The sequence below is a fragment of the Silurus meridionalis genome, chromosome 28, assembly GCF_014805685.1.
Source record: "Silurus meridionalis isolate SWU-2019-XX chromosome 28, ASM1480568v1, whole genome shotgun sequence".
In the NCBI taxonomy this organism is placed as follows: Eukaryota; Metazoa; Chordata; class Actinopteri; order Siluriformes; family Siluridae; genus Silurus; species Silurus meridionalis.
This window is the reverse complement of record NC_060911.1, coordinates 11,702,697-11,714,945: the sequence shown is the minus strand read 5'-3', so window position 1 is coordinate 11,714,945 and position 12,249 is coordinate 11,702,697. Positions and strand designations below refer to the sequence as shown.

The window sequence follows — 12,249 nt, the reverse complement described above, 5'->3', positions numbered from 1 at the left end:
TGGATGTGCAGCTAACAAATCTGCAGCAACTGCTTGATGCCATCATGTCAATATGGACCAAAATCTCTGAGGAATGTTTCGAGTACCTTGTTGAATCTATGCCACGAAGGATTAAGGCAGTTCTGAAGGCAAAATGGGGTCCAACCTGGTACTAGTAAGGTGTACCTAATAAAATGGCCGGTGAGTGTGTGTGCGCTTCCTGAGATAACTAATTTAATCGGAAAAGGTTTATTCATAATTACCGGTTCAACAATTGCTAATATGCAATTTAATAAAATTTTTAATGTGAATTGTAAAGGATGTTTATTTAAAGCTTTATATAAATTGTTATGTTTGCATTCATAGAAATTTCCATCCTGCTTTGTGAGAAGTCCCAGTTGTAAGCTTTGTGTTTGTTGGGCAAGCGTTTTGTGGAAGAGCTGTGTTACCAGTCAGGAGAAATCCTCATCAGTATCTTTTTATAAGATGTTCTAACAAAATCGTGTTATAATCTAAAGTTCATATTATAATAATAATAATAATAATAATAATAATAATAATAATAATAATAATAAAAACATTGTTCATGCAAGACCAGTCTTGAGAGCACATTTTTTTTCTATATTTTCTTATTTATAGCCTTATTTTTCAGATGCCACCCAAAACCATAACATAATTTCCATGACCGAGTACATTGCATTATTTTTATTACAGTATAAAAAAGTATACATTTCTTTCTCTGAATGTGACGTTAAATGGCAATATTTAAAACTACCTGATCATCTTATGTTCACAATAATATAATTAATGGACAGATGTATTGGGTCTTTTAATGGATGTATGAGTAAAAACAAATGTTACTTTTAATGTATTTTATTTACCAGATGATCCAGATTAAATTACAGAAAATCTATTTAATTTACCTCGTATATGCTACATAACTAAATGCTAAATATACATAATATACAAAATATTACCAAAGTACCATTAACTCATGAAATGTCATGGTCTTTTCTTGAGCTTGCCCCTTTGAGTCAGCAAATGTGGTCTCGACCCCAATACCAACTTGTTTAATATAGTTATTATATTTATATGGCTCCTTGTTATTTTGTTAGTCAGGAAGAGTGCAAGCTGAACTGTTACATGTTAATACTAATTACTGCACTGTATAAGTGTCACAGCTGATAAAGTGTTGTGTTTTCATGGTAATTCAAATTTTGCATGCACTCCTATCCATGCATATTTTCATCTTCCTAAATGATGCTGTTTTTTGTACCAATGGTGGTCTGAGAGTTGATTTTCTGGTACTACAACCGAGAAAGGCATGATCAGCGATCTTAATCATGGCAGCTCTCTCTCTCTCTCTCTCTCTCTCTCTCTCTCTCTCTCTCTCTCTCTCTAATTAACTAAGTAAATAGGTAAGAGCCTTCCATTGAAAAATTACTGCTGGATAATGTGTTTTAGCTGAGAGAAAGTTATTTATCCCTAACTGATTAAGTGAGTAACTTCTAAATACTTTAACAACCATGTCAGGAAACATATCCTGTGGTTGTGGAAAAGATGTTACTCTGTTTCAGGGTTAAATTAGTTTTGGCAGTCTTCTGTGCCCATAATATGTGGTCAGCTGAATATACTGATTACCCAGTTTTTCCATCAATTTAGTTTTTTTGCCCTGATAGCATGGCCCATGATATATATGTATTGGGCTTAAACTGTGAAAGAATGATTCAGGAAACATGAGACGACATTTTCACACATGGATGCCCAATGTTATTTTTATAGAGAATCTTTGAGATGTGCTGGACAAGAATTTTTGCAAGGTTCGACTCTCTCATAATGAATACAAGATCCTGGTGAGAAATTAATAGACGAAAATAAATGTGACACTGCTGAAATGATGCCATGGCAAATGTGTTCTGTAATCAAAGCAAAAACTAGTCCAATGATATATCAGTGTGTGAATTATAATTTTTTTGGCCAGGCAGTGTACAGTGATGATCTTAAAACATTTTCCATTTACCTTGACAGAAAGCAAGGGTGCCTTAATAGTCCAATCCTTTTTCCCATTGTGTTATATACATACACACAGTCCCCTCGAACGTAAAGGAACAGCAAAACCAATTATTTAGTTTTTGCTATACACTGTTGTACTGAAGTAGTGTTGTCATCAGTGTTGTGCTAGTCACTAAGAAATAGTAACTAGTTACAGTTACTCGTTACTTCATTCAGAAAGTAACTCAATTACTTTGTTGATTACTTACACCAAAAAGTAATGCGTTACTGTAGAAGTAACTTTTTAGTTACTTTTTCAAAGAACCTTCTTTAATGTTCCCATTAATGCCCTTTTATGTGTTATGGTCTACAAACACAAAACTGATTTAAACACAAAGTAATGATTAAACACTATTTTATTTAAGTCAGACCTGCACAAACTGAATATATCACAAGGATTTCTGAAATAAATAACAAAACAAGCTGAATAATATATTCACAATCAAAAACTAAAGTGGCTTCTGCTGTTGTGTTGAACTCTTAAAAATGTTCCTTTTACAGCTGAAGTATGAAAACTATCAACAATGTAGAACACTGTGTTAGCTTCTAGCTTCGGTGAGGCATGGAGGTCCTGGAGAAGCTTCGACAGATTGGAGTTTCTGTTTATCGCAGTAGATACGAGCTTCGAACCAGAAAGACACAGCTTACATTTGACTTAAAAGTTTTTGTCTTTATACTCAATTAAAGTGAAATAATGATCATATTTCCACTTTGAGAAACTCGTCTTGCTCTCGCCTTGACTCGCCATTACTGCTGCACAGACCTGAATAAACGGAGACACGCCCACAGTGCGTCTTCTTTGTGTTTACAGAGGGTAATCCACCAATCCTACAGTGCGTCTTCTTTGTGTTTACAGTGGTTCATCCACCAATCCTACAATGCGTCTCTGCTGTAAGCAGGTTAGACTGTAGTCTACACTTCAGCCTAAATTAATTCATTTAAAAGAGTAACAGGTAACGCACCATACGGTAACGGAGTTACTTTATTTAAAAAGTAACGCGTTACAGTATTAGTTACTGTCAAAAGTAACTGCGTTACAGTAAGGCGTTGCACAACACTGGTTGTCACGATACCAAAATTGTGACTTTAGTACAATGCCTTAATTAAATATAACTATACATCAACAGGAAAAGTCATTGAATAATAGAACGTTGTGTTTATTTTTAATAATAATAAATGTAACTCTGTAATTTAAACCACATCACTTATTAAGCAGTCTTATACTCCTCTTTGTGGTTTAACACAAAATAAATCACACTTATTTAAATGATATTTGAGTGCATAAGCAGAATACTCGTATAATATTTGCTGCCCTGTCGCTCTTTAAAGATCTTTTAAGTTGGGGATGTTTGTTGGCAAAATGCTTTGTTAAATTGGATGTGGTTGTTTTGTAACATTTCTTATAGATTGTTTTTTTTGTGTCCATGGATTTTCCCTGACTGTCAGCAACATTAGTGAAATCATGCCATGTTTCACTTCAGGCTAATTCGTCTACAAGCTGTGGGGGGTCTGTATTGCCTCTAGTTTGATCACTATGAAATCCCAAGAGACTATGCATTATAATTTTGTTATTACTTTTTTTATTGTGATCCCAAAAATCTCTCGCCTAGTAACTGTTTCTGATGTATATCATGTAGAGCTGCAACAACTAATCGATAATGAAATTCATTGTTGAATGTTGTTATTGATTAGTTGGGCTGCTTAAGTTACGGGTTAGCGTGACTGTAAGGTAACAGCCGCCCGCTTGTGTGGCATGAAGTGATGCACGAGCACATGAAAAATAGTGAGCAAAAAATTTATTATCTTCATCATGTGAAGATGGTTTAGATTAATTAAATGTTCCTGTGTAAAAAGTTTGCTAAATTCAGGACAGTCTGACTAGATCTGTTCTGCCGTGACTCGGGAGCAACAGTGATGGATTCATTTAAAATCGGTGTGAACAGAGTCAAACACTAAATCTAAACGCAGCAAAGAGCAGCAGCAGTAAACTCGATAATGATTATGTATTTGTACAACAATGCATATTGGTTTATTTATTTATTTTTTTAAATCAAATGCTTGTCTTCAATGTTTGTGTATCTGTTTTATGCATTGATCATATAATTATACAAAATGTAATTAATTATATATTCTAGATGCTTATATCTTTACAACTTAACAAAATGTCTGCATTTTTTCTAAACAAAAATTGTCAAAACAATGTTGCATTATTTATAATATAGATTTTTAAAGTACACTATTAATACATATGTAAAACATCTCATTAAAATTTTATCTGATTATTTGATTTAATGGGGAAAAATGCATCGTCCAATTAATTGATTATCAAAATAATTGTGACTTGCAGCCCTAATGTCATGTAGTACAGGTTGCTGTGATGCTGACACCTGTATTTTGCCGAATACATAGAAAGATGAAGTACTGATCACTAGGATGTCATGATAACGAGAAAACAAGATAAATATTATAATGAATGGCATCTGAAAGGAAAAAAAGAATTGTACTTTCTTTTGGCTTCTCCCGTTAGGGGTCGCAACAGCGGATTCTCCGCACGTTTTGATTTGGCACATGTTTTACACTGGATGCCCTTCCTAACGCAACCCTCCCTAATTTATCCGGGCTTGGGACCGGCACTAAGAGTGGCTGGGGTTGGTTCCCTGACCGGGAATCGAACCCGGGTCGCAGCGGTGAGAGCAACGCAGCTTAACCACTAGACCACCAGGGGACCTAAAGGAAAAAAGAATTGGCAAGTACTAAATGTGCTGTCCCCTATTGTCGACCATTCAGAACTTCAGCTGTCACTCTTAAAGTTCTGGTACAATAATATTTGGAATCATTCGCAGGGTATCGTGATAACTTACAAGTACCAGTATATCGTGCAACATGACACTGAAGACATTTAGCAATAAATAAAAAAAATTCTACTTTTCTGACATGTATCTATACTGCCCTGGAACAAGGCAACCAAATTCATTGTGATCTTTATTTACACCACCTTAATCTTTTGTCGTCTTCTACACATTTTCATTACCAAACTTGAATTATAGCATTATGAGAGACTCCCAAAAAAAGTACAGCAATAATATAATTACTATACATAATTATTAGAATACAAACAGACATGCAAACAGGAAATTTGTATGCAATAAAAAAAAAAAAAAAAAAAAAAAACAGCTTCTACAGAGTGTCATAGAAGGGTGACTGGGTAGGCCTTTCCATGATGATTACACTTCAGAAATCTGGGTTAAGTGGGAGCTCAGTGGTTAAGGCATTAGACTTGGATCAGAAGGTCACAAGTTTAAATCCCAACACCAACATGCTGCTACTGCTGGGCCCTTGAGCAAGGCCCTTAACCCTCCCCTGCTCAGTTGTAAGTCGCTCTTAATAAGTGCGTCTGCCAAATGCCGTAATATATGTCACTGCCGTGATATACGATGTTGATATTTTTGGCTGAAAAACTAAGGATAAGAACAAGGCTGTGTTTAAAGGCTCTGGCATGGAGGTGTTTGTGTTGGATCTATGATGATTTTAGTTGTTGAACTATTTTATGATCTCATGGTTTCCCAACATCAACTGACTGTAGAAAGGACATTACTCATCACACTCTTCCGGTGGGGAAGTTCACTTCAATGTTAGTTCTCACTTTCTTTTTTTTTTTTTTTTTAAACTGTTTTTATGATTTATAATTACACTTTTGATGTCACCCAAATGAGGATGGGTTCCCTTTTGAGTCTGGTTCCTCTCAAGGTTTCTTCCTCATACCATCTAAGGGAGTTTTTCCTTGCCACAGTTGCCCCAGGCTTTTCATCAGGGATAAACACACATCATTCCCTTTAATTCTTTCTTTAAGTTCTGTAAAGCTGCTATGAGACAATGTCCATTTTGAAAAGCGTTACAGAAATAAACTTGTACTTGAACACACCAAGCTGGGTGCTGGGTGCGTGTTGGGTGTTTTTTTTTTTTTTTAACATCAGTCAGCTTAAGTTTTTCCAGTGTGTTCTATTCAATTCAATTCAATTCATTTTTATTTGTATAGCGCTTTTAACAATGAACATTGTCTCATAGCAGCTTTACACAGATAATGTGGTGATTAAACATAAATATGTTCTTTGTAAGTATGTTTGTCCCTGATGAGCAACTGTGGCAAGGAAAAACTCCCCGAGATGGCATAAGGAAGAAACCTTGAGAGGAACCAGACTCAAGAGGGAACCCATCCTCATCTGGGTTGCACCAAATGTCCATTTGAAGCAGATATACAATGTTGTGGGGTACAGTGATGATGATCAGAAGCAAACTGCACTCCCGAGTCAGTGCAGCAGACCGCCGACACCAACTACAGTCCAATCCGTCCTCAAAGCACCCGTTCTACTCCGGAATTAAGAGACCGTCCCGAGCTGCACAGAAGTGTGAAGATCCAAGGAGGAGAGGGGCAGGAACACTGGTCACTGGAGCCTCAGGAGCATGTTTAACTCGACCGAGAGAGAGAGAGAGAGAGAGAGAGAGAGAGAGAGAGAGAGAGAGAGACGGAAGAGAAGAATATGGATTATTAAGTGTAACTATTGGTGTATGAAAGTTAATGTCACTGTGCAGTTTGGACTCCGGCAAGACTCGCTATGGCAGCATAACTAAAAGGGAGAACCAGAAGGTAACACAGACATGAGGGATCTCTGGGATAAGAGACGACCCACCACACCACCGTCAACAAACCTGAGTGAACGTGTGAATGTGAGGGACGACAGCATACAAATATACCAGTTCACCAAACACTCTATATCCATGTTCCCTCCAGATCTGTGCCTTTACCTAAGAGAAATCTACTGATAAAAGGCTTGACTAAATAAATACGTTTTCAACCTCGACTTGAACACTGAGACTGTGTCTGAGTCCCGAACACTGATTGGAAGGCTGTTCCATAACTGTGGGGCTTTATAAGAGAAAGATCTGCCCCCTGCTGTAGTCTTCATTATTTGAGGAACCAACAGATAGCCAGCACCTTTTGATCTAAGTAGGCGTGGAGGATCATACTGGTACAGAAGTTCACTCAGATACTGCGGTGCGAGACCATTGAGTGCTTTATCGTCAGTAGTAATATTTTATAGTCAATGCGAGATTTGATTGGGAGCCAGTGTAGACTGATTAAAACAGGGGTGATGTGGTCATATTTCCTAGATCTAGTGAGGACCCTTGCTGCTGCATTCTGGACTAACTGAAGCTTATTGATGCACTTACCGCACACCCAGACAGTAAAGCGTTACAGTAGTCTAATCTAGAAGTAACAAAAGCATGAACCAGTTTTTCTGCATCCTGTAACGACATCATATTTCTAATCTTAGCAATATTTCTAAGGTGAAAGAAGGCGATTCTGGTGATATTATTCACGTGAGACTCAAAGGAAAGACTCGGGTCAATAATCACACCAAGGTCTTTGACAGCCGTACATGCTGAAACAGAAACACCATCCAGAGATGCTACGTAATCGGAAAGTTTACTTCTAGCTGCATGTGGTCCTAGTAAAAGTACTTCCGTCTTATCTGAGTTGAGCAGAAGAAAGTTATTAAGCATCCACTGTCTAATGTCCTTTACACACTTCTCAACATTGTTAAGCTGATCTCTCATCTGGCTTTGCTGAAATATACAGCTGTGTGTCATCAGCATAGCAATGGAAGCGAATCCCATGTTTATGAATAATTTCACCAAGAGGCAGCATATATAAAGAGAAAAGCAGTGGGCCTAAGACAGATCCTTGAGGAACACCAAACTTTACCTCATAGAGCGTGGAGAACTCACCATTTACATCCACAAACTGATAGCGATCAGTCAAATAAGACCTGAGCCAAGAGAGCTGTTCCTTTATTCCTACAACATTCTCAAGTCTAGCAAGCAGTATAGTGTGATCAATGGTGTCAAAAGCTGCACTAAGGTCGAGCAAAACAAGTAAGGAGACAAAACCCTGATCAGAGGCCAATAACAGGTCATTTACCACCTTAACTAGCGCCGTCTCTGTGCTATGATGAGGCCGAAATCCTGACTGATACATTTCAAAATGTTATTCATAAGCAGATGTGAGCATAACTGCTGTGCTACAACCTTTTCTAAAATTTTGGATATAAAGGGGAGATTTGATATCGGTCTGTAGTTGGACAACTGACATGGGTCAAGGTCAGGTTTCTTAATAAGGGGGTGGATAACTGCCAGTTTGAAGGATTTCGGTACATAACCAGTGCTAATGGAAGAGTTAATTATTTTTAAAACAGGTTTGATTACCTCTGGAGCTATCTGTTTAAAGAAACTAGTAGGCAAGGGATCGAGAATACAGGTTGATGATTTTGATGAGGAGATTAATGAAATTAAGTCACTCTCATGAATAGTAGTGAAGCTTTGTAATTGATTGTCTGCTATAATGACACTGCTGTCTACAGGGTTACTTGTAAAATAATTTGGATTTATATTAACCGCCTGGATTTCTTGCCTGATGTTTTCAATTTTATTATTAAAAAAGTTCATGAAATCATTACTACCTATTGATGGTGTGCATGTTAGCAGTGCTTTTATTCCCTGTTAATTTTGCTACCGTGCTGAATAAAAATCTAGGATTATGCTTGTTATTTTCTATGAGGGTGGAGAAATATGCTGATCTGGCAGCACTAAGAGATTTTCTATAATTTAGGAGGCTCTCCTTCCATGCTATTTGAAATACTGTTAATTTTGTTTGACGCCATTTACGCTCTAGTTTTCGAGTGTTCTGTTTTAAGGTGCGCGTATGATCATTATACCACTGTGCTAATTTTTCTCCCTGATCATTTTGGTCTTAAGGAGCTACATCATCTAGAGTGTAACGTAACGTTGTTTCTAGATGTTCAGTGGCCCAGTCGAGCTCTGCGGGGTCTGACGGAGATATATCTAATATCGTAATATCGGGAAGATAATTAATAAAACGCGCTGCTGTAGCTGACGCGAAAGTACGCTTAACACGGTAACGTGGTGAGGTAGACTGTGGAATTATGACTAAGTTTTTTATTTTTAATCCAAATGTTAACAACAAGTCGAGAGTGTGTCCACCACTATGAGTGGGTCCTATAACATTCTGATTAATTCCGACTGAATCTAGAATGGACACAACTGCTGCTCTTAAAGGAGTCTTCCTGATTATCAAAATGAATATTAAAGTCTCCAACAATTAATGCTTTGTCTAAAGAAGTAGCTAGATTTGTAATGAAATCTGCAAATTCTATCAGAAAATCAGAGTAGGGCCCTGGGGGTCTATAAATAATAATTAGTGGAATTGACTGACTGGACCTGCTTTCAGACACTGAATATTTTATGTTGGTGTAGAGAACTTCAAATGTTTTACATTTGTGTTTAGTCTTTTGTGTGACGTTTAGATTATTATTATAAATAGCTGCTACTCCGCCTCCTCTGCCATTTAGACGGGGTTGGTGTATGTAACTATACCCAGGAGGACTCGCCTCATTTAATGCTACATATTCATTCGATTTAATCCACGTTTCTGTCAAACACATTATATTAAACTCCTGGTCGGTAATAATTTCGTTTATAGTAAGCGCTTTTGGCGTGAGAGATCTAATATTCAACAATCCTATTTTTAGATCAGAGGTGCTGGCTGTGCGTTCAGTCCTATTTAATTTAATGTTAATCAGGTTACTTAAACAGACTTTCTGATAGTTCCTATATTTTGGTTTTGCTCGGGGGACAGACACAGTCTCAATATGGTGGATCCTGAGTGACGACTCTGTGCAGCTAGCAGACGGTCGGTTTAGCCTGTCTGTCTGCTCCCTGGCCTTGGCTCTAGACAGTCACTTGTTAACTAGTGCTGTTCTGAGACTATGACCTATACTACAAGAAATGAGAGCAGCACCTTCCCGGGTGGGATGGACACCGTCCCGCCCTAACAGGCCAGCCTTGCCCTCAAAAATGCTCCAATTATTAATGAAGCCCACATTGTTTTTGGAGCACCACTCGGACATCCAGCAGTTCAGCGACCATAACCTGCTGTAGGCTACATCGCCACGTCGCATTGGGATGGGGCCAGAGCATACTACAGCATCGGACATTGCCTTCGCTAATTTACACACCTCTATAATGTTACTCTTAGTAACCTCTGACTGTCGGCGTATATCATTAGCTCCTGTGTGAAAAACTATCTTAGAGAACCTGTGCTTTCCTAAGAATCTAAGCTGACCTGCTATGTCCGGCGCCCTGGCTCCCGGTATACACATAACCTGTGCTGCTGGTGCCCCTAAAGGTCTAGCTAGTTTCACGTGCCTCAGAATGGAGTCTCCTAAAACCAGAGCTCTTTCAGGTTTCTCAGCGGGTGCTTCACTGAGGAGAGCAAACCTGTTGGACACGCCAAGCGGAGAGGAATGGTGCTCCGTGGGCGAGCCTTAGCGTTAGCTTTGGCTTTGCGAGTATGCCGCCGAGTCGTCACCCATTCGCCCCGCTGCGAGGGCTCTAATGCCGGAGTCGGGGGAATATTACCTTCACCTAGGGCATCCAGACTTTCCCCTGCAGAACTTGGACTGCTCTCACACTCACTACTTCTCTCTAGACTCTGGATGCGCTCCTCTAATGCTAAGATCTTCTCCGTCAAAGAGCAAACTAGCTTACACTTCTCACAGATAAAATTATCGCTAACAACGGAGAAAGACTGACTTAACATGTCACACTTCACACACTGAGTGAACTGGATGTTCGCCATAATAGAGAAATTACGTACCTTAATGTGATTACTGTAGTGTGTGTTTGTAGTTCTGGTGAATATCCTTCACTCACTGCTTTCAAACCCTCAGACAGGGAAAAAAGCGCTCTTCCGACAGCAAAAATAGTCGAGACGGAGCCAACGGAAAGTGAAGGATGCAGCTGTTCTACACCAGTGGTTCCCAGCCTTTTTTGTGCCATGGACCGGTTTAATGTCGGACGATATTTTCACGGACTGGTTTTAAGGTGTGGTGGATAAATACAACAAAATAAAATGATACGACCATAAAAACTGGTATTTTCTAAATATAATAATGAATGTGAATCCACCGTGTTTTTTTTTGTTCATTTTGCTCGCTTGGGGGTTTGAATTTAGCGGTAAAGTATTATGTGTTAGCGGCCGGAGCCCCTTTAAGAAGGTAGCAGATGTAGGTAAGATGCATCAAGAGTGAGTCATAGACAGATGTGGAGGAGAGAATCCGGTCATTTTTGAAAATAAGACATCGTTCAGAATCAGATAATAAATCAAACGTAAATAATGTAAGTTATGTATTCTTGCTGTGCGGCCCGGTACCAGGGGTTGGGGACCACTGCTCTACACTGTTGCCTGTACTTGGATGTCGTCAGACATTTTTCCAGTCGATTCTGCATTTTGATTTGAAACCAGAAAAATCCATTTCAGTCAACGTTTAAATGTATATAACCACAAATAATTCTAATTCTGACTCTGTTTTTCCTTCTTCCTAGGAATGCACAAGGAAAAAGTATACAAGTGCAGTGGAGAATAGCAAATGAAGAAAAAATGGGTGAGTGTGACAAGTAGGGCTGGGCGATAAATCGATTTTATCGATTAACTCGAATGTGTAGTTTACATCGATATGTTTTAATAAAAATCGGTTTTCTCTTTAATGTCCGCCGACGCTCTCCTCTGGGCTCCCATAGTTTCGACCGAACTCCCCCGCGCGTTTGCTATAGAGATACACAAACAACATGGCAGCGAGCGAGCAAAGGTAGCAGTACCACCAATTTACTGCAGCACTTCAAACAGAGGCATGCTGTCGAGTGGGAGAGATGTAGTGCCCTACGAAGTGAACAAGACAGCGACAGCACAAGACTGCGCTTAAGCAGCCGCATCCTAAAAATACACGGTTAAGCAGCCGCACTTTGTTTAGTGTTGCGCGTCTAATCGTACACTTCCGGTATGGGTGGTGGGAGCGGTCAAAATACCTGTAAAGACGCTTCAGAACGGCATTTCCGTTAAGAAACAGAAAAATCAGAGCATTTAAATCACCACATTCAAACACTCATAAAACAGTTTTTAGAGGTTTGCTCAATCTTTCAAATATTCTTATTTAGAATCTCCGTCTATTATATTCTTATTTCAAATTTCAACTCGTTTTACTGTGGAGTTTTTAAGTAAAGGCAAAATTACTCCAAGCATCACTGCATTTTTAATCATGTTCCACATTCAAACACTCATAAAACATTTTTCTTTATAGGTTT

General features: G+C 38.6%; 1 protein-coding gene across 10 annotated transcripts in view; it reads left to right on the top strand.

Annotated features, from left to right (window-relative positions):
- Positions 1 to 12,249, top strand: part of fam135a (family with sequence similarity 135 member A) — a 59,041-nt gene that overhangs the window by 4,739 nt on the left and 42,053 nt on the right. For all 10 annotated transcript variants that reach the window (XM_046842663.1, XM_046842659.1, XM_046842662.1 and 7 more), the window contains exon 2: positions 11,494 to 11,552. The gene's annotated coding sequence lies outside the window, so the exon portion shown is untranslated. The remainder of the gene's footprint in view (positions 1 to 11,493; positions 11,553 to 12,249) is intronic.